The sequence below is a fragment of the Eubalaena glacialis genome, chromosome 3 (genome assembly GCF_028564815.1).
Source record: "Eubalaena glacialis isolate mEubGla1 chromosome 3, mEubGla1.1.hap2.+ XY, whole genome shotgun sequence".
Classification (NCBI taxonomy): Eukaryota; Metazoa; Chordata; class Mammalia; order Artiodactyla; family Balaenidae; genus Eubalaena; species Eubalaena glacialis.
The window spans coordinates 90,130,921-90,157,764 of NC_083718.1; positions in this window are offsets into that span (position 1 = coordinate 90,130,921).

Genomic DNA, 26,844 nt, shown 5'->3' on the forward strand with positions numbered 1-26,844 from the left:
ATTTAATGTTTTTTATGTCATATATTACATCTTTTGTTCTGTGTGTCCCTTAATACTTATATGAATATAGATGATTTTACTGCTTTTGTCTTTTAACCTTCCTACTAGCTTTATAAATGGTTGAGCTATTACCTTTACTGTATGTTTGCCTTTACAACTGAGATTTTACCTTTCATAATTTTCATATTTCTAGTTGTGGCCTTTTATTTTCCACTTAGATAAGTCCTTTTAAACTTTTTTTAAAAGCTGGTTTGGTGGTGCTGAATTCTTACAGCTTTGCTTATCTGTAAAACTGTTTATCTCTCTTTCAAATCTGAATGATAACCTTGGTGGGTAGAGTATTTTTGCTTGTACGTTTTTTCCTTTCATCACTTTAAATATATTGTGCCACTTCCTTCTGGTCTGCAGAGTTTCTGCTGAAAAGTCACTCTATGCTCTTATGGAAGTTCCTGTCTATGTAACTGTTGTTTTCTTGCTGCGTTTAAGATTCTCTATGTATCTTTAATTTGCTATTTTAATTATAGTGTATCTTGGTGTGGACCTCTTTGGGTTCATCTTGTTTGGGATTCTCTGTGATTCCTGGACCTGGATACCTGTTTTCTTTCCCAGGTTAGGGAAGTTTTCAGCTATTATTTCTTAAATAAATCCTGTGCCCCTTTCTCTTTCTTCTACTTCTTCTGGGACCCCTATGATACAAATGTTCTTACACTTGATGTTGTCCTATCATAGGTCTCTTAAACTATCCTAATTTCTTTTAATTCTATCTATCTATCTATCTATTTATTTATTTATTTATTCTGTTCTGTTTGAGTGATTTTCACTACTTTGTCTTCCAGACTGCTGCTCTATTCCTCTATATTAGCTAACCTACTCTTGATTCCTCCTGGTATATTTTTTATTTCAGTTATTTTATTCTTCAGCTCTGTTTGAGTCTTCTCTATATTTTCTAACTCTTTCGAAATTCTCACTGTGTTCATCCATTCTTCTCTTGAGTTCAATGAGCCTCTCTGGGATCACTACCTTGAACTCTTCATTAGCTAGAATGTTTATTTCCACTTTGCTTAGTTCTTTCTCTGAGAGTTTGTCTTGTTTCTTCAAATTTTTCAAACATATTCCTCTGTCTTCTCATTTTACCTAATTTTCTGTGTTTATTTCTATGTATTAGGTAGGTCAGTTACATTTCTTGACCTTTGAGAAGTGGCCTTATGTAGGAGCATCATATAGAGTTCAGCAGCTCACTCCCCTCTGATTACCAGAGTGATATGATCCAGAGGTGCCCCCTATGTGGGCTGCTTAGCCCCTGTCTGTTGTGGTGGGGCTGAGTACTATGAGTATAGGCAGGTATAGCCCCTGGCCCTTTTGGCTACAAGGTCCTGCCTCGTGTGGTGGCTGTGGGCCTGCTGGAAGGCAGGGCAAGTTTCCTGCATGTTTGGCTGTGCAGTCTGGGGGAAAGCTGCTGTCAGTGCACTGTCCATAGGGCCAGGACCCTGAGTGGCTGGGATTACAGCTTAGGGGGCACAGGGCTGGTGCTGACCTGCTGCTGGGCAGGTAAGCCCCCAGAGCAGATAAGCTAGGGGGAAGATTCCAAAATGGTGCTGGTCAGTGCTGGTGTCATCATGGTAGAACAAGCTCCCCAAAATGACTGCTCCCTGTGTCTCCATCCCCAGGGGGAGTCCTAATTGCCTCCTGCCTCCCTAGGAGGCTCTCCAAGATCAGCAAATGGGTCTGACCCAGGCTCCTTTTAAACTACTGCCTCTGTGCCAAGACTCAGAGCATGAGAGATTTTGTGCACACCCTTTAAGAGTGGAGTTATCTATTTCCTGTAGCCCTCTGGCTCTCTGGAATGTAAGTCCAGCTGGTTTTTCAAAGCCAGATGTCTTCCTGGTGCAGGTCCCCTGGACAGGAAAGACCAATGTGGGGCTCAGACCCCTCACTCCTTGATTGTGTGATTGTGATATTCTTCCTATTTGTGGTTCACCAACCTGCAGGTGTGGGTCCTCTGACTATGCTGCATCTCTAACCTTTCTACCTGTTTCATTTGGTTCCTTCTTTACATTTTTAATTGTGAAAACTCTTTCCTGCTAGTCTTCAGGTTGTTCTCATAAATAGTTGCTCTGTAAGTAGTTGTAATTTTGGTGTGCCCGGGGGAGGAGATGAGTTCAGGGTCTTCCTACTCTGTTATCTTGGCCATACTCCCCATTTTTTCTGTTTTAAATTTCTGCGTTTCCCAGTCTTTTAAAAATTCCTCATATTGACACAAAGCTAGTCACATACAGTACTAACTATACTTATCTGGAGGGAAATGGAAACAAGAGCATTCACATTTAACATAGGCATATACATATACATAAATATATACAGTTAACAAAAAAGTTCACATTTCTTATCTCATTAGATTATCACAATAAACCTCAACTCTGGAGGCCAGTTATTATTATTATTACATTTATTCCATAGAAGACAAACTACTACTAAGAGGTTAATATAGCTGCAAAGGTTGTTATACAGTTGGTAAGAGGTTCAGCCAGGGTTTGAACTTGGGTCTTTTGATTCCCATTCACAGTGTTCTACCAATTATCATACACTATCTTCTCCTCTAAACACCTATAAATACTTTTATATTCTTGCTCAATACCACCAAGTTAACTAAAAAAGAGGAACAATACCTTGTTGTTGAGCAAGGTAAGGAAGTTTGGACACTGACTTAGGAGTTCTATTCCTAAGCCTGTTCTTAGCTGATCAGTCTCAAACCAGGCTGATGACACAGATACAAAACAACTATTCAACTTAGTGTTTTAAAAATTCAGCAAAATTCAGACCAAGCAACTGGAAAATTATATTTTGCAGTTGTCAAATATCTACTCAAGACTGAACATCTGGATAAACATTCAATCATCCAGATGTTTTTAAATGGCTAGACACTTTACAACATGACTACCAAATATATAATTGATTGAATGCTTTATAAACATACAGATGTTTTAAACTTCAAATGTAGTCTTTAAGTAATTATGGATGAGTTATCTCCTTCCTTTTTTCCACCTGTAATAGTCAACCACTCTCACAAGATGCTTAAATATGGTGAGGTCCATTGAGAAAGTTCATAACCTCAGATGTGAAAAATATTAATTTTCCAGCTGGATATTCATATGGTCAAAATAATGTATTACTCACCATCATGGGATGGGTTATGAGGAATCCTAACATTTCATTTGTAAGTAATTAACACTGGCCCACCCACTGGAACATGGGGGCTGATTTTGTTTTCCAAATTTTTCCTGTTCAAGTAGTATCCATTTTTTGCCTTGCAAATAATTATATTCTTCTAGAAGTTACATCCTGTCTTCTACCCTTTAGCAATAAAAGAGCACACAGAAAAGAGGAGGAAAGATAAAGCAATATATCAAGCCACATCCTTCATTTGCCTCTGCCTAATTCCTGCCTTTTTCAGAAGATCAACTGCCAGTACTCTTATTATGGCCCTGTAAGGAGTTTCTTGGCCTCTAACATCAATCAATCCATTAAGATTTTTCTTTCACTGAGGATTGAGTCCCAGCGAATGAAACATTGTACGAAATGTTGTAGTAAATAGTAAAAAAGAGGCATAATATCATAATGCTTTGAAGTTTATATTCTCCTATTCTTCTTAGTTCAATATTTATAATAGCTTTGAAAGATTGAGAATGTAATGCCCATTTATCTATGAAGCCACTGCAGCTCAGAGAAGTTAAGTAACTTAAGGAAATGAGTCTTCAACCCAGATCTTACTCCAAATCCCATGTCTCTTTCAGTAGACCAGGTTTTCTAATATTGCGCTCAATGAAAATCCTGGGTCTTGAAATGTTAATTAAATGTCTTGTGAAAAGGATTGCTGTGACTGAATATTTGGGTTCCCCCCGGGCCTCAAATTCCTATGCTGAAACCTAATCCCTAATTTGATGGTGTCTGGAGGCGGGGTCTTTGGAAGGTGATTAGGTCATGAAGGTAGAGCCTTCATGAATGGAATTAAGACCCTTATACAAGAGGCTTCTGAGAGGTCCCCTCCCACTTCCACCCAGTAGAAGCAAGAAAATAACCGAAGATGGCCATCTATGAATGAGGAAGCTGAACCCTCACCAGACACTAAATCTGTGGGTACCTTGATCTTGGACTTCTCACGTTCCAGACCTGTGAGAAATAAATATCTGTTGTTTATAAGCCCCCTAGTCTGTGGTATTTTTGTCACAGCAACCCAAATAGACTAAGACAAGGATGTTTCTTGGAAAAACACTTTATAGACTCAGTTTAACTTTACTTAACAACATTTCCCAAACTTGTTTGGCTATGAAGGTTTTTGCCAAAAACACTTATTAAATTCTTATAGCCCTAGCATTCCATAGAACAAAATGGTACACTAGTTATTACAGACTTGTTCTTAATTAGAGCTTACAGTCATAACGGTCAGCATATCCTCCTTCATTTCCTTTTAGAAATTTTTTTCTCATCTCCTTGCCATCAGCTAAGATCAGGTACTCCCATATTATTTTCATGATGTGCCTCTTTAGTCTTTTGTTATTCTTTTTTCTTATTGTCTGCCTAAATTTTATTTCACTAAAGCTACCTCCCTCCTTTGTTCTATATCCCATCCTTTATTTTATGCCCCACACCCATTTTTGGTTTTCATTAACATACTTTATTTTTTCTGAGATACTGTCTTGCTCCTTTTCTGGAACCTTGCTACTTAAAAGTATAGTCTGAGAACCAGCGGTATCAGCATTACTTGGGACTTTGTTGGAAATGCAGAATCTAAGGCCCTACTGCACATATAGTCAATCAGAATAAACTTTTAGACAGAATTCCTAGGTAATCCCATGAACATGGAAGACTGAGGAAACCCTGCTTTATCATAGTATTTAAGCCCTCCCTTGGCTCTTTAATAACTAGGTCCTCAAAGCAAGGAAAAGATTAGTTGTGAAGAGTAGGTCCCATGACGAGGAGTGAATTATATATAGATTATTAAACATGCTTGTTTACACATACTTATATAACTACAATTATTATGTCATTTAGCTACTACATATATTTCAAAATTTCCCATAGAAGTCATGATAAAGTCTAAGCTCCACAGCATAAAAGACCCTCATGACCTATTCCTACTTAGCCTGTCAGCCTCATCTTTACCATCTTTCCCCCAAATTCCACCATTATTTATGTTCCAGCCATACTGAATGATCAGAATTTGTTAAACAGTCTGTGTTTTTTCTCTTGTCTTTGGTACTTTGTCCATTCAGCCCTCTCTGTCTGGTATGCTTTGCCTTTCCTCTTCACCTGGCCTATGCCTACTTGTCTCTTAAGGTCCCATCATAGGTGGCAATGCCTCTGAATATCATTACCTGATCCTTACACACCCTTTAGATTCATTTATTTCCTCAATAAGTACTGATTACATGCCAATCAGGTACCAGCTACCTCTATTATAGCACTCAACATAATGTGTTACAATTGTTTGACTTATTGTCCTTACTAGATCAGGAATTCTTTGAGGACAGAACTATCTTCATTCATCCAATAAATATTTGTTAAGTACCTCAACTACATGTTTTATAAATGGTGTCACATACTGAGATGTATACATGAAAGTCCTTCATTAAAGGGATAAGGAAGAGGAACTGATTGATATCCTCACTGTATCCTCTATGGGATATGAGAGACTTCATCCTAGTCTTTTTCAGAACAGCTTCAATTCAAAATTTTCACTCCTATATCCTCCAAAGTTTCCTAATTTTTAGTTAAAAAATATACCCACCATAATAATCAAACGCAGTATTCTCATCTTGAAAAATTAAACAAAGACTTAAATCTGGGTATGTTGTGTTATAGGAAAGATTATACATGACAGGAGGGACACAGGCTATAGCAAAAAGGAATATGGCTCTGGGGCTAGACTTTCCTGGTACAAATCACCATTTTAATGCTAACCTGTTTGACCTTAGCCAACTTATTTCAACTTTCTAAGATTCCATGTGCTCATCTATAAAGTGAGAATAATAACAGTACCTCTAACTTATAGAATTATTGAGGGATTAAATGAAAAAATGCACACAGAACACTTAGGGCTGGGACTGGAATAAAATAAATGTTCAATAAATGTTTACTACTGTTACTATTTGTGCATAGGATTTATATTTGGACTAAGTTTACAAAGCAACATTATACCACCACAAAAAGGTATTGCTGCTGGTAGAAAACTTGGGGGTCCTTGCCATATATTGGAGACAATGGTTTATCCTCTTTCCTTCTCCAAGAAAACAAAAGGAAACAAGAGTCTTTTCTAGTTGTAGTCCACTCAGTTTACCCAGACTCCCCAGACCAGCTGAAACAAATTGAAGGCAGCCAACTGCAAGGTTGTAAACAAATTGCCATTACTGCACAAACCATAGGAAATTCCAAAAAACTGTGAGAAAGTACATTTGACACTCATTCAACACTCAAGTCCTTGGCTTGGGACAATAACAAAAACGTTCTCAAGGACAGTAGAGACCTTTTCCATTGTTCAACTCAGCATTCCACTTAGGACTTAATGACAGAAGGCGTTGCAGTTGTAATTATTCTCCTCTGGGTCCCACCCGGGCCACCCTCCAGCAGATTCTCTGCAGCCCTGCCCAAGCCCTGTAGAAGAGAAAAGGAACAAAGGGGGATGTTTGTGGCCAGACTGTCTCCAATTAGTCAGAATGAGAACAATGATTGGCTTTTCCTCTGGGCCAGCCTGGAAAAAAATCCTACACGTTTGGTTGGGATGGGGAAGAAATTTTTGGCCAATGGATCAAATTCCAACCAACAATCTTCAGGGATCTATACTGACTGTGACCCATTTTACCCAAGCAGTCAGAGCCCCAGAAACTCAGAAGTACATGGCAATGACGCTAGAAAGGATAGTGTGGCTACTAAACCATGGCTATCAAAGACTAGAGCACTTAAAATTCACCTGTGTGCTTGTTTTAAAACAGGAAGTTCCCATCCCAGGTAAGCTGAGTCAGTAGGCCTGGGATACAGCCCAAGGATCTGAAATTTTGACAATTATCCCTCCTCTCCCAGAATAATTCTGTTCCGGGTGATCTGCACACCAAAGTTTAAGGGGGTAAAAAATTGCCCTGAATGGATTCTGGGGACTGGCCGCTAAACAGTCTGATGCCCAGGTCAGATGAAGCTGACATTCCACATCATATGTAATAAAATTATGCTACGACAGTTATGACTGATAGTTAGCATTGGGTCTAAGAAATAATGACCAAAATTAAAGTCAAATATCAGATTCAAATTCTAGCTCCTATACCTCAGGATTGGAAACATAATTTTCTAAGACTCCTGATCCTCCTAATACGGTGAGGAAAAACATGGTTGTTGTTTTGAGTAAGTGAGGCACTGTATGTAAATATGCTTGTAAATTGTAAAGTGCTCAACAAATATTTGTTGTGGTGATTAATTTGACTCTCTCAGAACTAAATGCATTTTAAAAAAATTTATTTATTTATTTTTGGCTGTGTTGGGTCTTTGTTGCTGCACACAGGCTTTCTCTAGTTGCGGCGAGTGGGGGCTACTCTTCGTTGCAGTGCACGGGCTTCTCATTGCGGTGGCTTTTCTTGCGGAGCAGGGGCTCTAGGCGCGTGGGCTTTAGTAGTTGTGGCGTGTGGGCTCAGTAGTTGTGTCTCGTGGGCTCTAGAGCGCAGGCTCAGTAGCTGTGGCACACGGGCTTAGTTGCTCCGTGGCATGTGGGGTCTCCCCGGACCAGGGCTTGAACCCACGTCCCCTGCATTGGCAGGTGGATTCTTAACCACTGCGCCAGCAGGGAAGCCCCAGAACTAAATGCATTTGACAGTGGGATTCTAACAATTCTAAAAGCTAAGCCATAGAAACATTTGACTAACAGAGAGAGATTTTAAAGCCACTAATAAATAGATTTTAAAGCAAGTGAGGGGCTATTTAGGGTCTCCAAATCTCAGTATATAGGAGTATATATTACTAATATGTACATATATATTTATGCATATGCACATAAGTATACAGACATACATATGCAGCATACATGACAGGTAGTTCAAGGCCCCAGCTCCTTCAATGACCTTGGCTCACTCATTATTTTCTCAAGTCCTTAAACTTCAGTGAGCACAATCCAATAAAAAACTCCTGTGACAACTTTTCCACTTTGTTTTATAAACCTATCCACTCACTAGTCACTGCTTTAATTCTTTTAAACTGTGGAGAATTTTCTAGCCAGCTCTAAGTCTAGAGAAACACCTGTGTTATTGGGTCTGGCTCAACCCAGAATGCCGTAGGCTCCTGGGAAAATACCTCAGCACCCAGCACTAAGACTGTGATCCACAGGAGCTCCTTCTCTGTGCCTTGATACTTGAGCAAATCCAGACAACATTTGGCTATAGCTTATGTGAGAGAGAAGGAAAAATGGGGATAAAAACTGGGGGCAGAGAAGGAAATAACGTAAAGAAAAGAATTGAGAAACAAGAGTCCCCAAGAAACTCTAGCCAAATACATTTAATAATTTTTACATCTGGTGGGGAAATAGCCAGGAAAGAACCCTTATGTAGGTGGTGGGTCCTGAGGGAATGTCAAGTTGATGAAGCTATCGTTCACATGCTCCAGGTTTGGCTTCCCTCACCCACCCCCGCTCTCACAAGCTGTTCCTTAGATTAGCAAAGGGTCTCCTCTCTGCAAATGTACCTTTAAATATCTAGATCCTCTGTAGCCCCAGCGCCTCAGCCTTCAGGAGAACAGGGGGCTTAAGTCAAATGTCTGCTCAGGGGAACAAATTCAGAGGAAATGGATACTTAACCTCCACTGTACCCAGTATATCACACCTTCCTCACAGCCCAGAGGAGGCCCCAAAGAGTCAGGTACGTTGAATGCTTCCAAGCCATAGTGCTGGCGATGCTGGAAGTTGGTGACAATACTGTGCATAGACACACAGAGGAAAGCTGGTGGGTTGTAAAGGGAAGTCCAGGGTGGCTTTCACTTTTATTAGTTGTGTGCCCTAAAGCAATTTGCTTTAACCTCTCTCCACCCAGTTTCTTGATCTATCAAGTAAATGGACAGTATCTGCTCCTACTCTAACAGCACAGGATTGCTGAGAAAATTAAAGTCAAAATTCAGTATGAAATGGCATTTGGCCATGAACTCATGATGTGTTCTCTTCCTCATTCCTACAAAGAATCTAAGAACACATAGAACAAAATAAAAATTTAATGACAACATTGAAAACGAACTGATTATTAGCTATCCCTCCCTATTTGTCTCTATCAGTATTCTAGTGCAGCATCAGCTACTGCTGAACAATTGGAACAGAAAACATAGTTGATTTCCTGGCTTCTGCTATTGGTCCCCAATAGAGCATTTTCTATAGAAAGTAAATAAGATTTCTAAACAATTTATTATGAAATATGTCATGCACACAAAAGAGTATATATAATGTGTGTGTAGAGTTTAAGAATAATAAGCAAACATCCAGTTTAATAAATAGATTTTCACCAATACCTACAGCTTCCTGTGGGTCCCTTCCTGACTATATTCCCCTCCCTTCTCCTGAAAGCCAATCACGATGCTATATTTTGTTTTATCATTTCCTTACTTTTCTTTATATCATTACCACAAAGGTATGTGTCCTCAAATAATAAACTGATTAGTTTTGCCTCTTAAATTTCATTTAATGGAATCATCCTAAGTACTCTTTTGTTACTTGCTTTTTATTGTTCAATGTTATGTTCCTGAGATTCATCCATATTGATGCATATAGCCCTTTAAATTTCACCATTGTATAATATTCCATTGCATGGATAAACATAATTTATCTTTTCTTCTATTCATATACATATGGATTATTTCTAATATTTTACTATTATAAGCAATACTGCTATGGATTTGCTTGTACATGTTCTCTGGTACACATTTCAGAGTTTTTCAAGGCTCTCTCCAGGAGTGGAATTGCTGGTCAGGGGGTACACACACATCTTCAACCTTATCAGATAATGCAAAAGTGTCTACCAATGGAGGCATTATACCAATTTATGATTTCACTAATAGTGTATGAGTTCCTTTTGCTTCATATCCATACCAGCAATTAGAATTGTCAGATTTAATAGTTCTGGCTAATCTGTTAGTTTTAATTTGGATTTCCCGATTATTAGTGAGGTTGTATACATTCAGATATGATTACTGGTCATTCATATATCTTCTTTTATGAATTACCTGCTTATGTCTTTTGTCTGTTTTTATTTTGGGTTGTTTGTATATTTTATTATTTATCTATTCTGAATGCTAATCCTTTTTCAGTTACATGTTACAAATATCTCTGGTGGGTCTGCAGCTTATCTTTTCGTTTTATTTATGGCATTTTTGATGAAAATAATTCTAATTTTAGTGTAAAGTTTATCAGATATTTTCCTTTATTGTTTGCATATTTTGAGCCTTGTACAATAAATCTTTCTGTATCCCAAAGTCATAAAGAATTCTACTGGAGTGATTTTAAAAATTTTTAAGTTTTGCCTCCCAAAACTTAAACTCTGGGTATTTTTTATTGCAAAGTGTACTCATATACAGAAAAGTGCATAAACTGTAAACATACAGCTTAATTATCATAGAGTGATCATCTGTGTACACCACCCAGGTTAAGAAATAGAAGGTATGCCAGTCCTCCAGAGTTGCCCCCATAGCTCTTCCAATTACTATTTCCTGCCTATCCCACCAAGTATAACTACTATTTTGACTTCTAACCCAGCAGTTTGGTTTTGCCTGTTTTCAAGGTTCATATAATGGAACCTTCTTCATATAATGTAATCTTCTGTGTTTGGTTTCTTTCATTCAATATTATATTTTTCATATTAGTTTATGTTGTTGCATTTAGCAGTAGTTTGTCATTTTCATCGACATGAAATATATGTTAAATGAATTATACTATAATTTATTTATCCACTTTACTTTTGATGGACATCTGCATTGTTTCCAGTTTGAGTTACTACCCATAATAATCATCAATACGGACATTCTTAAACATCTCTCTTGGAAAACATGTGCCATATTTTTGTTGGGTACATACTTAGGAGTAGAATTGTTGGGTAATATTTACAGCTATTTACCAATATTTACAATATTGGTAAATATCATAAATATTTACCAATATTTACAGTTTTGGTAAATGTTGTTAGAGTTTTCTGAAATAGTTGTACCAATATACAATTCCATTCACAGTATATGAGGCCTGTGGTTGTGCCACATCCATGCCATCAAATGTTATTGTTAGTCTCTTTAACTTTAGCCATTCTGATGGCTATGTAGCAGTACCTTGTTTCACTTTAATCTGAAAATTTCTGATTATTAGTAAATATGAGCAGCTTTTCATATGTTTATTGGTCTGTTGGATATGCTGTTTTGTGAAATGTCTATTCAAGCATCTTGTTCAGTTTTCTATTCAATTATCTGCTTTTCTTATTGACTGAAATTTTTGTATATTGGATACCTATACTGAATATTTATTACAAATTGATACAACTCCTTCGTTAGTTATATACTGGGTTGGCCAAAAGGTTCATTTTGTTTTTTTCTGTAAGATGGCTCTAGTAGCACTTAGTTGTCTTTAACTTCATTTGAAACAAGTTTGTTAGGTTGTATTGTGACAGCTGTCATATCATTGTGCATTTAAAAAAACTTAACAAAATTGGTGAATTTTTGTGTAGCCATTTTAATATTGAAGATGGAAGGAAAAAAGCAACATTTTCGGCATATTATGCTTTATTACTTCAAGAAAGGTAAAAACGCAACTGAAAGGCAAAAAGAGATTTGTGTAGTGTACGGAGAAGGTGCTGTGACTGATCAAATGTGTCAAAAGTGGTTTGCGAAGCTTCGTGCTGGAGATTTCTCACTGGATGATGCTCCACGGTTCGGTAGACCAGTTGAAGTTGATAGCAATCAAATCGAGACAGTCACTGAGAACAATCAACATTATACCACGCAGGAGATAGCCAACATACTCAAAATATCCAAATCAAGCATTGAAAACCATTTGCACCAGCTTGGTAACGTTAATCGCTTTCATGTTTGGGGTCCACATAAGTTAAGTGGAAAAAAACCTTCTTAACTGTATTTCTGCATGCAATTCTCTATTTAAATGTAATGAAAACGTTCTGTTTTTAGAACAAGTTGTGATGGGCGATGCAAAGTGGATACTGTACAACAGTGTGGAACGGAAGAGATCGTGAGGCAAGTGAAATGAACCACCACCAGCCACACCAAAGGCCGGTCTTCATCCAAAGAGGTGATGTTGTGTATATGGTGGGATTGGAAGGGAGCCCTCTATTATGAGCTCCTTCCGGAAAACCAAACGATTAATTCCAACAAGTACTACTCCCAATTAGACCAACTGAAAGCAGCACTTGAAGTGTGTGGAATTAGTCAACAGAAAACACATAACCTTCCATCAGGATAATGCAAGACTGCATGTTTCTTTGATGACCAGGCAAAAACTGTTACAGCTTGGCTGGGAAGTTCTGATTCATCAACCGTATTAACCAGACATTGCACCTTTGGATTTCCATCTATTTCGGTCTTTACAACCTTCTCTTAATGGAAAAAATTTCAACTCCCTGGAAGACTGTAAAATGCACCTGGAACAGTTCTTTGCTCAAAAAGATAAAAAGTTTTGGGAAGATGGAACTATGAAGTTGCCTGAAAAATGGCAGAAGGTAGTAGAACAAAATGGTGAATATGCTGTTCAATAAAGTTCTTGGTGAAAATGAAAAACGTGTCTTTTGTTTTTACTTAAAACCTAAAGGAACTTTTGGCTAACCCAATATGTTGCATATATCTTCTCCCCATCTGTGGCTTGCCTTTTCGTTCTCTTAATGCTGTGTTTTGATTATCAGACGTTCTTAAATTTAACATTATCCAGTTTATCAATATTTTCCTTTACAGTTGGTACTCCTACATTATTTTCTAGTTGCTTTTTTATTTTTCATGTTTAGATTTATAATCCACATAAAACTGATTTTTGTGTAAGAGAGGAGTTATTTTTTTCTGTAATCTGGCTAGATAATTGACCAAGCACCATTTTTTGAAAAGATAATCATTTTTCACTTATTTACAAAACAGAAATAGAGTTACAGATGTAGAAAACAAACTTATGGCTACCAGGGGATAAGGGGGGTAGGGACAAAATGGGATTTTGGGAATGACATATACACACTACTATATATAAAACAGATAACTAATAAGGACCTACTCTATAGCACAGGGAACTCTACTCAGTACTCTGTAATGACCTATATGGGGAAAGAATCTAAATAAAAAGTTGATATATGTATAACTGATTCACTTTACTGTACAGCAGAAACTAACACAACATTGTAAATCAACTATACTCCAATAAAAATTTTTTTAAAAAAAGAAAAGGTAATTATTTTTCATGTACAGAGTACCCATAAATGTATGGCTCTGTTTCTTGGCTCTCTATTCTATTTCACTGGTTTATTCGTCTCTCTCTGTATCAAAGCCATGTGTTTTTAATTACTCTAGGTTTATAATTTGTCTTTTTACCTGTAGGGCAAATCTACTGCACCCTCTTGTTCAAATGTGTCTTTACCATTCTTGGCTGTTTGCTATACCATGTAAATTATAGAATCAGTTTGCTAAGTTCCATAAAAACACTGTTGGGATTTTCATCAAATCGCCACTAAATTTGACAAGAATTAACTTCTTACAAGTTATCCCCTCCATGAATTTAGTATATTTCTCTCTCTCTATATATATTTATATATTATAAATATGAATCTTCTTTAATAACTTTCAATATAATTTTTTCCATATAGGATTTGCACACCTAACAAAAGTACCTTATATTTGCTGTTGTTGTTTTAAAGGGTATACCATATAGAAATGCAGATAACTTTATCTAATATTTGACACTCATTTTTTTCTCCTAACATATTTAGGTTATATTTTGTTTCTATATAAACAGTTATATTACCTGCTACCACTAACACTTTTGTGTCTTTTTCCCCCCACTTCTTAAGTTTTCATTCTTTTTCTTACATTTTTTCCTGTATCTGTGGAAAAGAATCATATAATTTTTCTTGCTTATCTTGAGGTGAATTAATCAATAGATTTTTTTTCCCAATTCTGAACTAAACTGAATTCTGGAATATTCACTACTCAATCATAGTGTATCTTTTTCCATGCACTGCTAAGTTCAGTTGCTTATATTTTATTTAGGATTTTGTCATACATGTTCATGAGTGATTTTGACCTGTACTATTTCTCATTTTTTAAACTGTTCTTGTCTGGTTTTGATATCACAATTATACTAGACCATAATGGTTTCCCTTTTTTCCTCCCTATGACCTAGAAGATGTTTTGTAGTGTTTGTATTTTCTAATACATGGATATTTGGTAAAAGTTACCTACAAAATTTGGGCCTGTTATTTTCATCATAGGATGTTTTTAAAAATAGTACTTAATTTCTTCAATGGTTATAGAACTATTCAGTTTTTCTTTTTCTTATTGAATACAGTTAATACTTTATATTTCTTCTAGGAATTAAATATTTCATAAGTTTTCAAATGTGTTAAAGTTAATCATAATTTTGTTTTACCTTTTCATCCCTGCTACAACTGAAGTTAGAGCATACTCTTTCAAAGTCTGATATTTGTGCCTTCTCTTTTTATCCCTGATTTTAACAAGATTATTTCTTTCCTTCTACTTGACAAGTGTATTCTCTTGTTATTTTTTTCTCACTTAAATTGTGTGTATGTATGTACTTAAGCCAATTTTCTGGCTTTCTTCTCTTCCAATATAAGTAGGCAAATCTATAAATTATCTTTTAAGTGCTGCCTGAGCTATATCCCACACATTTTTACATATGCTGCTTTTCTCAGCGTGCAGTTATAAGAATTTCCGTTATGATTTCTTTTTGATTTATTAGGGGATCTAGAAGTGTGTTTTAAAAATTCTAATCTGAAAACAACCTAAAGGTCCTCCCACTGAGAAATTTAAAAATAAATGAAAAAAATAAATTTTAAGTCAAATTTTAAAACTATTTTCAAATATATAACATTATACACACAAAAAATCAGTTGTATTTCTTCCTACTCATTAACAATGAACAACCTGAAAAGGAAAGTAAGAAAATAATTCCATTTACAATAGCATCAAAAAAGAATAAAATACTTTGGAATAAGTTTAACTCAGGAGATGACGTATACATTGAAAACTACGAAACATTGCTGAAACAAATTAAAGACAACACAAATAAATGGAAAAATATCTGTGTTCATGGGATTGGAAGACTTAATATTGTTAAAATGTTAATACTACACAAAGCAATCCACAGAGTTAATGTAATCACTATCAAAATCCCAGCGGCATTTTTAGCAAAAAAAAAAAAAAAAGAAGAAGAAAAAATCATCCTAAAATTCACTTGGAATCTCAAGGGACCTGTATATCCAGAAGATTCTTGAAAAAGAACAGAGTTAGAAGTCTCACACTTCCCAATTTTAAAATGTATCATAAAACTATAATAATCAAAACAGTGTAATACTGGCATAAAGACAAACATATAGACAAATGGAATAGATCAGAGAGCCCAGAAATAAATTCTTGTATATATGGTCAAATGATTCTTGACAAGGGTGTCAGGACCATTCAGTGGGGAAAGGACAATCTCTTCAAAACCTGTTTTGGGAAAATAAATACCCACATGCAAAATTATGAAGTTGGATCCTTATCTTACACCATATACAAAAATGGATCAAAGACCTAAGAGCTAAAACTATAAAACTCAGATAAAAACATACGGGAAAAGCTGTATGACACTGAATTTGGCAATGATTTATTGGATATGATACCTAAAGCACAGATAACAAAAGTAAAAATAGATAAATTAGACTACATTGAAATGAAAAACTTGTGTGCAACATGCACAATTGTGCAATGACACAATCAACAGAGTGAAAATGCAACCAACAGAATGGGAAAGAATATTTGCAAACTATACATATATAGGGTTAGGGTTTGCAAACCATATATATATATATATATATATATATATATATATATATATATATATATATATATATATCCCAGAATACATTAAAAAACACCTATGACTCAACAACAACCAAAATATACCCTATTTAAAACACGCACAAAGGACTTAAATAGACATTTCACCAAAGAAGATACACAAATGGCCAACAGGCATATGAAAATATGTTCCACATCACTAACCATTAGAGAGATGCAAATGAAAACCACAATGCAATATCACCTTACATCCATCAGGATAGCTACTATCAAAAACAAAAACAAAAACAAAAAACCAGAAAATAGCCAGTAAGGATGTGGAGAAATTGGAACCTTTGTGCCCTGTTGGTAGGAATGTAAAATGCTGCAGCTGCTATGGAAAATATATGGCAGTTCCTCAAAAAATTAAAAATAAAATTACCATGTTACCCTGCAATTTCATTTCTTAGTATACATCCAAAATAATTGAAAGCGGTATTCCTAAGAGATATTTGTACACTTCTGTTTATAGAAGCATTATTCATAAAGCCAAGAAGTGGAAGAAACCCAAGTATCCATGGACAGATGAATGAATAAACAATGCGGTACATACATGCAATGGAATATTAAAAAGGAAGGAAATTCTGACATGTGCTACAACATGTATGAACTTTGAGGCTATTATACTAAGTGAAAAAAGCCAGTCACAAAATAACACTGATTCTACTTATAGAAAGTATCTAAAGTAGTCAAATTCATAAAAACAGAAAGTAAAATTGTGGTTTCCAGGAGCTCTGGGGAAGGAGAAATGGGTAGTTGTTTAATTGGTATAGTTTGTTTTGCATGATGAAAAAGTTCAGGAGATTGGCTGCACAGCAATGTGAACATACTTAGCACAGAACTGTACACTCAAAAGTGGTAAGATGGAATATTTTATGTATCTTACTGCAATTTAAAAACCTAAAGTTGTTCTCTAACTTAAAATTTTTATGGCTATGCTTAAGCTAATAAAATGTGTGATGGGCCCAAATGTAAAACAAAACAAAAACTAGAACTGAGATATCATTTCTCACCTATAATATTGTGAAACATGAAAAAAGCATGATAAAACATTCTGCCTGCAGGGCTTTGGGGAAACAGGCATAGTCATACATTGTTGACAGGAATCCAAATTGGCATAAACCTTTTTGGCGGGAAATCTACAAATAACTAACACAACTAGGTATGTGTTTACCTTTTGACTAAACTTCACCTCTAGAAATTTACCTTAAAGTGCCCCCACCAACAATATGAAAATAAAGGTGCACATTACAGCTTTGTTTGTAATTGCAAAATGTTGGATACTCTAAATCCCCAAATATAGGTGAGTAGAATAAACTACGGCATATCTGCATATTATATATTGTAATTATACATGCAATGTTTTACTTATATATACATGGGCATGTATATTCTCCTAGGTGTAAGATTTAAGATTCCTGGGTCTAGTATATGGACATTTCACTGGTTTATTTTTTTCTATTTGTTGTCATGTCAGTGTCCAAATTTTCACTGCTATCAGTACTATATAGATGTGCTAGTCTTACTAGTATTAAGTATTATAACAATAGTTTGAAAAATCTAGTTTCATATATATAAAATGACACCATTAGGTTGCTTTAATTTGCACTGCTTTAGTTAATGTAAAGGATAAGCAATTTTTATATTTATTTACTATTTGTTGCTCGTCTGTGGATTTTTCAAACTCTAAAGAAAGAGTCATCAAAAAATATGACTTCAACAAGTCACTCACATATCTCTCATCAAAATTATCACTTTAGAAGAATTATTGATTATATTATTATTAATGAATAATGGCATAGCCAGCATATTTGATACCTTGAGTGAATCCTTTTTTGACACTCCCTCCTCTATATGACAAATTTTTCAGTAATAATCATTAAATAAAATAAACAATAATGGTCAAAAAAGCAAGAGAGATATTGTTCAGATATCTCCCAGACCTTCGAATTTAATATCTACCAGGTTTAAAGCCTGTTACAAGATTGGATGTTTATTTTTTTTGTCCCAATATCCAGAGTCTACAACCAAAAATAATTATTTCAATTTGGAAAAAACTGGCATTTTTCTTTTCAGTGTTTGGTAAGGATTTATAAAATCATGACGTTGTCAAGTGTTGACTGCTTCCTTTGCTCTTTTGTCCTTTTCTTTGAACTGCAGAGAAAGGTTTATATTTATTCTGAAAAGATCCACTTCCTTTCTTAACTGAATTAATTCTCTTCATCTGGAAACAGTATTGACAAAGCAGAAATATCAAAATAAATTAAAATATCATTTACTGTCTCTTCATCATCAAAGAAGTCTTGGCTTTACTATTGCCATTTTCTTCTCCATTAAAAATAAAATCCTGTCAGTGTTGACGCTCACTAACATTTCCTTTCTCTTCCTCATTGTCAATGCTTATAGAAAATGATTCATTGTTGTCTTTCATCCCTGTGTCATCTGAATCTTGTGTTGTTTCTAGTATCCATGCTTTGGATGTGCCACCTTGCACTCTTCACAATTTTCATAAAGTCTATGCAATGTTGAAGGCATTACATATTTCAAAATAGATCCAGACATTGCTGAAATTGCCTCTTTTGCTTTTTAATTTTTTTTATTGTTGAGTTCCACTGGGTTGTTGCCCTTTAATGTTGGTATGGGTTTTGACTTCAAATTACTTTATAAAATTCAGAAAAAAATTATTAAGCAGTTGCTGTTTTTAGAACAATGTTCCAAATGACTGAAAGGTGCTTCAAATTCCTGTAGGACAAAAGTGTAGAATTGAATAGCTTTTATATCAACCCGGCAGTTTTAACTTTGATGCTTTTTATCAAAATCTTATGTAAAATATTTTATGGAAATAATTGTCTAATAATTAACAAGTGAAATTTAATACAACCAAAATATCAGCAAAAGAGTCAATTTATACAATGACTAAATTGTACCACTCGAGTAATATTTTATTTTCTTGATTTGTTCCTCAGCTTAAAACCAAATAGTTAACAATTTAAAGGGGAATATATTTCAATTTTTAAAATGTTTTCCAAGATCATTAAAAAAATTAACATATGAACTAAAGTTTGTACTTTGGAAAGAAAAATATCACACCTCACAGTTTTCACTCTGTTCCACTATTTAAATTTTAAACAAATAATAACTCCATGTGGTCATATAGAATGACAAAATTGAAGTAATTATATTCTGTTTCTTCATTTTTACCATCACGATGCTATTATCGCTCATTTCAAATCTACAGTTTAAATGTAGGAATGTATTGCACTACAAGGATTGTAGATGAAACTGTACACAAAGTACACTCAAATTATTCAAATTTTATTAAGTTATGCTTGGAATGAATGCATATACCTGAGTCTGACAGTGTTGAGGGCTAAGCATACAACTGGGAGTACGCCATATTAACTTATTTACGGAATACAATATTTATTAAAAATTAAGTTTAAATATGTGCTAATTAGAAGCTTAAATATGTATTATTAAAAATCAACATTAACCATAAGATTTGTTTAGAACTTGGACCAACAAGGAATTCTGGGAGACGTATTTTATCACTGATGTTCTCTAAAATTGCTAGCACATGGCGATAATAAAAAGCAGATAAACTTTGAATAAGTTTTATTTCATTTACAAATTATCTTCAAAATAATGTCTCCCTTACTGGTTGTACCCAGGGTGGATTGCTCCCCAAGCCCCATCCCAGGTATGCCACTATTAATGAATAATATATGAATCATTTACTGAACTCATTTCTCTATTTCTTCAAATACTATTTTCTGCAACATCATACTCAACATTGAAAAGTTCAAAGCATTTCGTCTAAGATAGGAACAAGGCAAAGATGTCCATTGTCACCACTTGTATTCAACATAGTTTTGGAAGTCCTAGCCACAGTAATCAGAGAAGAAAGAGAATTAAAAGGAATACAAATTGGAAAAGAAGAAGTAAAACTGTCACTGTTTGCATATGATGTGATACTATACATAGAAAATCCTAAAGATGCTACCAGAAAACTACTAGAGCTCATTGATGAATTCGGTAAAGTTGCAGGATACAAAATTAATACACAGAAATCTCTTGCATTCCTATAAATACACTTACAATGAAAGATCAAAAAGACAAATTAAGGAAACAATCCCATTTACCATCACATCAAAAAGAATAAAATACCTAGGAATAAACCTACCTAAGGAGGCAAAATACATGTACTTTGAAAACAGTATAAGAAGCTGATGAAAGAAATCACTGATGAAAGATGACACAAACAGATGGAAAAATATACCATGTTCTTGGATTGGAAGAATCAATATTGTCAAAATGACTATACTACCTAAGGTAATCTACAGATTCAATGTAATCCCTATCAAATTACCAATGTCATCTTCTGCAGGTCTAGAACAAAAAAAAATCTTAAAATTTGTATGGAAACACAAAAGACCCTGAATAGCCAAAGCAATCCTGAGAAAGAAAAATGGAGCTGGAGGAATCAGACTCTCTGACTTCAGATTATACTATAAAGCTACAGTCATCAAAACAGTATGGTACTGGCACAAAAACAGACTTATACATCAATGGAACCGGATAGAAAGCCCAGGATAATACCCACACACCTGTGGTCAATTAATCTAGGACAAAGGAGGCAAGAATATAGAATGGAGAAAAGACAGTCTCTTCAATAAGTGGTACTGCGAAAACTGGACAGCTACATGTAAAAGAATGAAATTAGAACATTCTCTAACATCATACACAAAAATAAACTCAAAATGGGTTAAAGACCTAAATGTAAGACAGGATACTATAAAATTCTAAGAGGTAAACATAGGCAGAACACACTGACATAAATCGCAGCAATATCCTTTTGGATCCACCTCCTAGAGTAATGAAAATAAAAACAAAAATAAACAAATGGGACCTAATGAAACTTAAAAGCTTTTGCACAGCAAAGGAAACCATAAACAAAATGAAAAGACAACCCACAGAATGGGAGAAAATATTTGCCAATGATGCAACAGACAAGGGATTAATATCCAAAATATACAAACAGCTCACGCAGCTCAATAGCAAAAAAACAAACAACCCAATAAAAAAAATGGGCAGAAGATCTAAATAGGTATTTCTCCAAAGAAGACATACAGATGGCCAATGGGCATAGGAAAAGATGCTCAACATCACTGAGATTATTAGAGAAATGCAAATGAAAACTACAATGAGGCATCACCTCACACCAGTCAGAATGGTCATCATCAAAATGTCTACAAACAATAAATGCTGGAGAGGGTGCAGCCAAAAAGGGAACCCTCCTACACTGTTGGTGAGGATGTAAATTGGTACCACCACTATGGAGAACAGTATTGAGGTTCTTTAAAAAACTAAAAATATAGCTACCATATGATCCAGCAATCCCACTCCTGGGCATATATCTGGAGAAAACCATACTTCAAAAAAATACATGTACCCCAATATTCACTGCAGCACTATTTACAATAGTCAAGACATGGAAGCAACCTAAATGTCCACTGACAGATGAATGGATAAAGAATACACTGTACATATATACAATGGAATATTACTCAGCCATAAAAAGGAATGAAATAATGTCATTTGCAACAACATGGATGGATCTAGAGATTATCATACTAAGTCAGACAAAGACAAATATCATATGATATCATTTATATGTGGAATCTAAAAAAATGATACAAATGAACTTATTTAACAAAACAGAAGCAGACTCACAAACTTAGAAAACAAACTTAGGGTTACCAAAGGGGAAAGGTGGGGGGAGGGAATAAATTAAGAGGTTGGGATTAACATATACAGACTACTATATATAAAATAAACAATCAGCAAGGATCTATACTGAATACTCTGTAATAACTTATATGGGAAACGAATCTGAAAAAGGATAGATATCTGTATACATGTAACTAAATCACTTTGCCATACACTTGAAACTAACACAACATTGTAAATCAAATATACTCCAATATAAAATTTAAAAAATAAATAAAAAAGAGGGATTATTATCCCTGTTTTATAGGATTGCTTAGAGGATCTCAGGTAATATTTTTAAAAGAAAACATAACAATAACAAATACTTAAGCAGAACTCCTAGGATTTAAACCTAGGAGGCTCCAGATACTATATACCCTCATAGGAAATATACTATGTTACTGAGCAAAAGATGGCATTCAATTTGATGGTTGCTATTAATACTTTCACAATGTCTACCTACTGAATTTATCATGAATGCATTTCTGATTTTACTAAAATGATTTTTAGCTCTTTGAGAACAAGGACACTGTCTTTTTTTCCTTCTACAGTATGTGTTTGCACAGGAGGCACTTAACATACATGTGCTGAATAAGTGAATAAATGATTAAATCTGTTACAGAGAGATTATTTACCTGATCTTAAAATCACTATGTTTTACTTCTCACCCACATCCTTCTTGGAAAAAAATCTGAATCTCCATACAGTGCCTGATTCTATTTCAAATACAAATTCCCCCAAGAAACTGAACTTCAGTATTGTTATTGATTGTACACTCTTGGAGATATGATTCTTAAGCACTATACCAGGTTTCACATTCCCTGGTGCCTTTCTCATCAGAGTCTGTGTTTAGTAGCTTCCTGTGGCTGCTGAGGAGAAGTTGAAACCCCAATCCTGATTATAACAAGCAGAGATTCAGAGGGAAAATAAGGTTCTGACGCCCACAACAAATTCAAGACTCTGGATGTGACTGAAGCATAAACTGCTGAGCCAACAAACAATATGTGCAGTAAAAACTTGTTGCAAACTGACTGTTGAAGATTTTTTTTCTCACATTCAGGAACATCTAGGGCTGGCTGACTATGGCCTAATTGGACCAGCAGTGTGAAAGGATTTCTGGGTAATATTTAGGATTTTCAGTGACTTAGGCATTGAGGTTGGATATTTTGTTTCTTAAAAAAGTTTCCTTTACCTTAACATACCTGTCCCACTAATCCTGTCATCTCTGCTTTTCACCCAGAAAAATCTCTCAGTTCTGGACATCATCAGGCTATGTCTCACTCACTAAAGACAAACTTCCTTCTGTCTTTATTTGGGGATATTCTTTTGCTGCCTACTGGGACCAAACTATAAATTCAGGGCCACAGGCCCAATCTTTTAAATGGGAAGTTAGAATAGTAAGAATCCTGTTTCTTCTCTTAGTCTTGGAATGGAATCAAGCCCCACAGTTACTTTGTCAACCTTTGCTCCAAGAGCCAGCGCAGTTTTCCACACTGTGCATTATATAAATGTATCAAACATATTTTCTAAAATTGTGGTGTATTATCAGGCAGTTACCTATATTTTCATGAAAATACCTATAACAATATGTTTTTGCCTTTCAAGATTTAAATACCATTTTCAAATAATAAAATACAAAGATCTTGAGTATTACAGGTATAAGAAAGTTTTTTCTTCTATATACGTATATATTTTAGTCAACTCTATTGAGGTATACTTAACATAAAATACAATTCAACAATTATGAAATGTACATTTCAATGATTTTTGACAAATGTATATAATCATCTAACCATCACAACAATCATGAAACAGAATATTTCCATTACTTCAAAGAGTTCTGTCATGCCCTTTTGCACTCAAACCCCTCCCTGTCAATCCTGGCATCTGAAAACCACTCATATATTTTCTGACACTATATTTTTGCCTTTTGTAGAAACACATATAAATGGAATCATATGGGTAGTCTTTTGTATCTGATTTATTTCACTTAGTATAATGATTTTGGTATTTATCCACAATGTTTTTTGTATCAATAGTGCACTCCTTGGGACTCTCCTGTGTGTGTATGAATGACTATTTGTTTATCCATCAACTAGGTAATAGACATTTGAGTTGTTTCAGTTTTGACTGTTACGAATAACACTGCAATGACTACATAAATATAAGCCTTTGTGTGAACATACATTTTTATTTTCTCTTGGGCAAATAACTAAGGGTAAGACTGAAGGTTCATATAGTAGGTGACTGTTTAACTTTTTGAAAAACCATCAAATTGTTTTCCAAAGTGACTGTACCATTCTGTAATCCCTCCAGAAACATACAAGCGTTCAGGCTGCTCCACCATATCCTCACAACATTACAACATTTGGTACTGCCTGTCTTGTTAAACTTAATTCATTATAGTGGATGTGCAGTATGTCACAGTGATTTTAATTTGCATTTCCTTAATAATGATAATAAATATCTTTACATGTGCTTATATGCCATTTATATATCTTCTTTGCTAAGTGTCTATTCAAATCTCTCTTGCCTGTTTTTTAATTGGTTTGCCTTATTTAGCTGTAAGAATTCTTTATATATTCCAGATACAAGCTACTTATCAGTTTTTTGTTTTGCAAATATTTTCTCCCTCTCTGTGGCTTGCCTTTTCATTTTATTCACAGTATCTTTCGGAGAGCAAAGGTTTTGAATTTTGAAGAAATCCAGCTCATCAATTTTTTTCTTTTATGGTTAGTGCCTTTGTATCCTATTTAAGAAATCTTTACCTTACCAAAGGTCACATAGATTTTCCTCTTATGTTCTCTTCTAGAAGTGTTATAGTTTTAGCTGTTACATTTAGATCACTGATCTACTTCTGAGCTAATTATTTTATATATGGTACAAGGTAATGATCTAAGTTCATGTTTCTACATTTGGATATCCAGTTGTTCCAACAATAATCTGAGCAGCACAGGAAATTTCTCTGCCATTCATTGAGCAGGCACCACATCTTCTCCAATAAGATCTGAACTTCAGCCCTGGGGAGTGATTCCCCCCTCAAAGTTTATCCTTACTTAGGAAGTTTCCCTTAGCTCTTAGGGTACTATTTAGCTCCCTGTACATCATATATTTACTCTTTTCTTGTGGCCTAATATTTCTTTATACTAAACCAAAGCAGTAGACTGAAATCAACCAGGAATTACACCTAATTTTGTTGGACTGTTTTTTTTCCCTTGTGAATTGACCTTTTTACCATTATGAAATATTCCTCTTTATCTCTAGTAATACTATTTGTCTTTAAGTCCATTTTGTACAATATGAACATAGGCAGGCCATATTCTTTATGTGTATTGGTTGCATGCTACATCTTCAACTGCATTACTTTCAACTGTGTCATCCTTAAAGTTTCTTACTTATAAAAAACATATATTTGGTTTACTTTCCAATCCAGTTATCAATATGGTTAGTTTTAGGCTGCCATATTGCTATTTGTTTTCTATTTATGACATTTATTGATTGTTATGGTTGTTCCTTTTCTCTCCTTTTCAATCTTTTCTCTCCTTTTCAATATTCTATGGATTGGAGATTTTTTGGTATTTAGTATCTCCTCTACCAACTTGTTAACTATACCTATTTATTTTTTTAAGTGATTTCACTAGGGTTTTAATCTATCACAATTTACTACTAATTAATATCAAATCACTTCGTGTATAATCTAAGATCCTTATAACAGTATGCTATAATTATCCTTCTCTCATTACTTTTACTATTCTTATTATATATTTTACTTCTAAATGTGTTGTAAATCGCACAATACATTGTTATTATTTTTGCTTTAATAAGACAATACTCTTTTGAGAAATTAGGAAATGAAAAAAATATGTCTTCTATATTTACCCACATATTTTCCATTCTCAGTACTATCTGTAGATCTGAATTTCCATGTTGTATCATTTTTCTTCACTCTGAGAAGCTTCCATTAATGATTCTAATAGTGCAGGTCTCCTGGAAATGAAATCCCTCCACTGTTTAGCCAAAAATGTTTTTATTTCACTCTAATTTTGAGGAATATTTTCACTGGAATTGAAATTCTGGGTTGACTCTTTTTTCCAGTACTTTAAAGATCTCATTCCATTATCTTATAGCTTCCATCATTTCTGATGAGAAGTTATTTGTAAGTCTTTTTGCTCTTCTGTTATATTTGTCTTTTTCTCTGTTTGTTCTTAAGAGCCTCTCTTTATCATTGGTTTTCAGCAATTTTATTATGTGTGCCTGTCTGTATGTCTGTTTATACTGCTTGGGGTTCACTGAGCATCTTTGATCTGTAAGCTTATATTTTTGACAAATTTGGAAAAAATTCTGCTATTAATTTTTTTAATATTCTTTTCCTGTGTCAACCTATCTCTCTTCTCCTTCTGGTTCTCTAATTACAGATATGTTTAAGGTATTTAATTATTTCCCACAAGTCACTAAAGGCTCTGTTCATTGTTTCTACTTGTCAGCCTTTTTTTTTTTTCTGTATACTTTGGTTTGTCTAGTTTCCAATGTGATGCCTTCAAATTCACTAATATTTTCTTCTGTAGTATCTAATGTGATAATATGCCCATTCAGCAAGTCTTTCAGTTTAGATATTGTTTTTACAGTTCTACAATTCCCATTTGGTTCCTTTTGTTAATCCCCATTTCTCTATTGAGATTCCTATTTGTTTCCTATTTATGATCAAAATTTTCCTTTAAATCCATGCACTTATTCATGATATATAATCTTTGTGTGTTACTTTCATCGATTCTTTTTTTTTTTTTCTTTTTCTTTTTCTTCTAGAGAGTGCTAGTTTCAACTCTATTTGTGGAAGTCTAAGAAGTGGCTACATCAGACAGGGATAGCTCATCTCCATAAGACATGTACCAAATTCTCTACCAAATTTCCTGTGGTGGAGGGCACCTATATCTCCTACTTTTCTGGGGAAAGGGATGTAAGCTTAGATTACCACCCAGA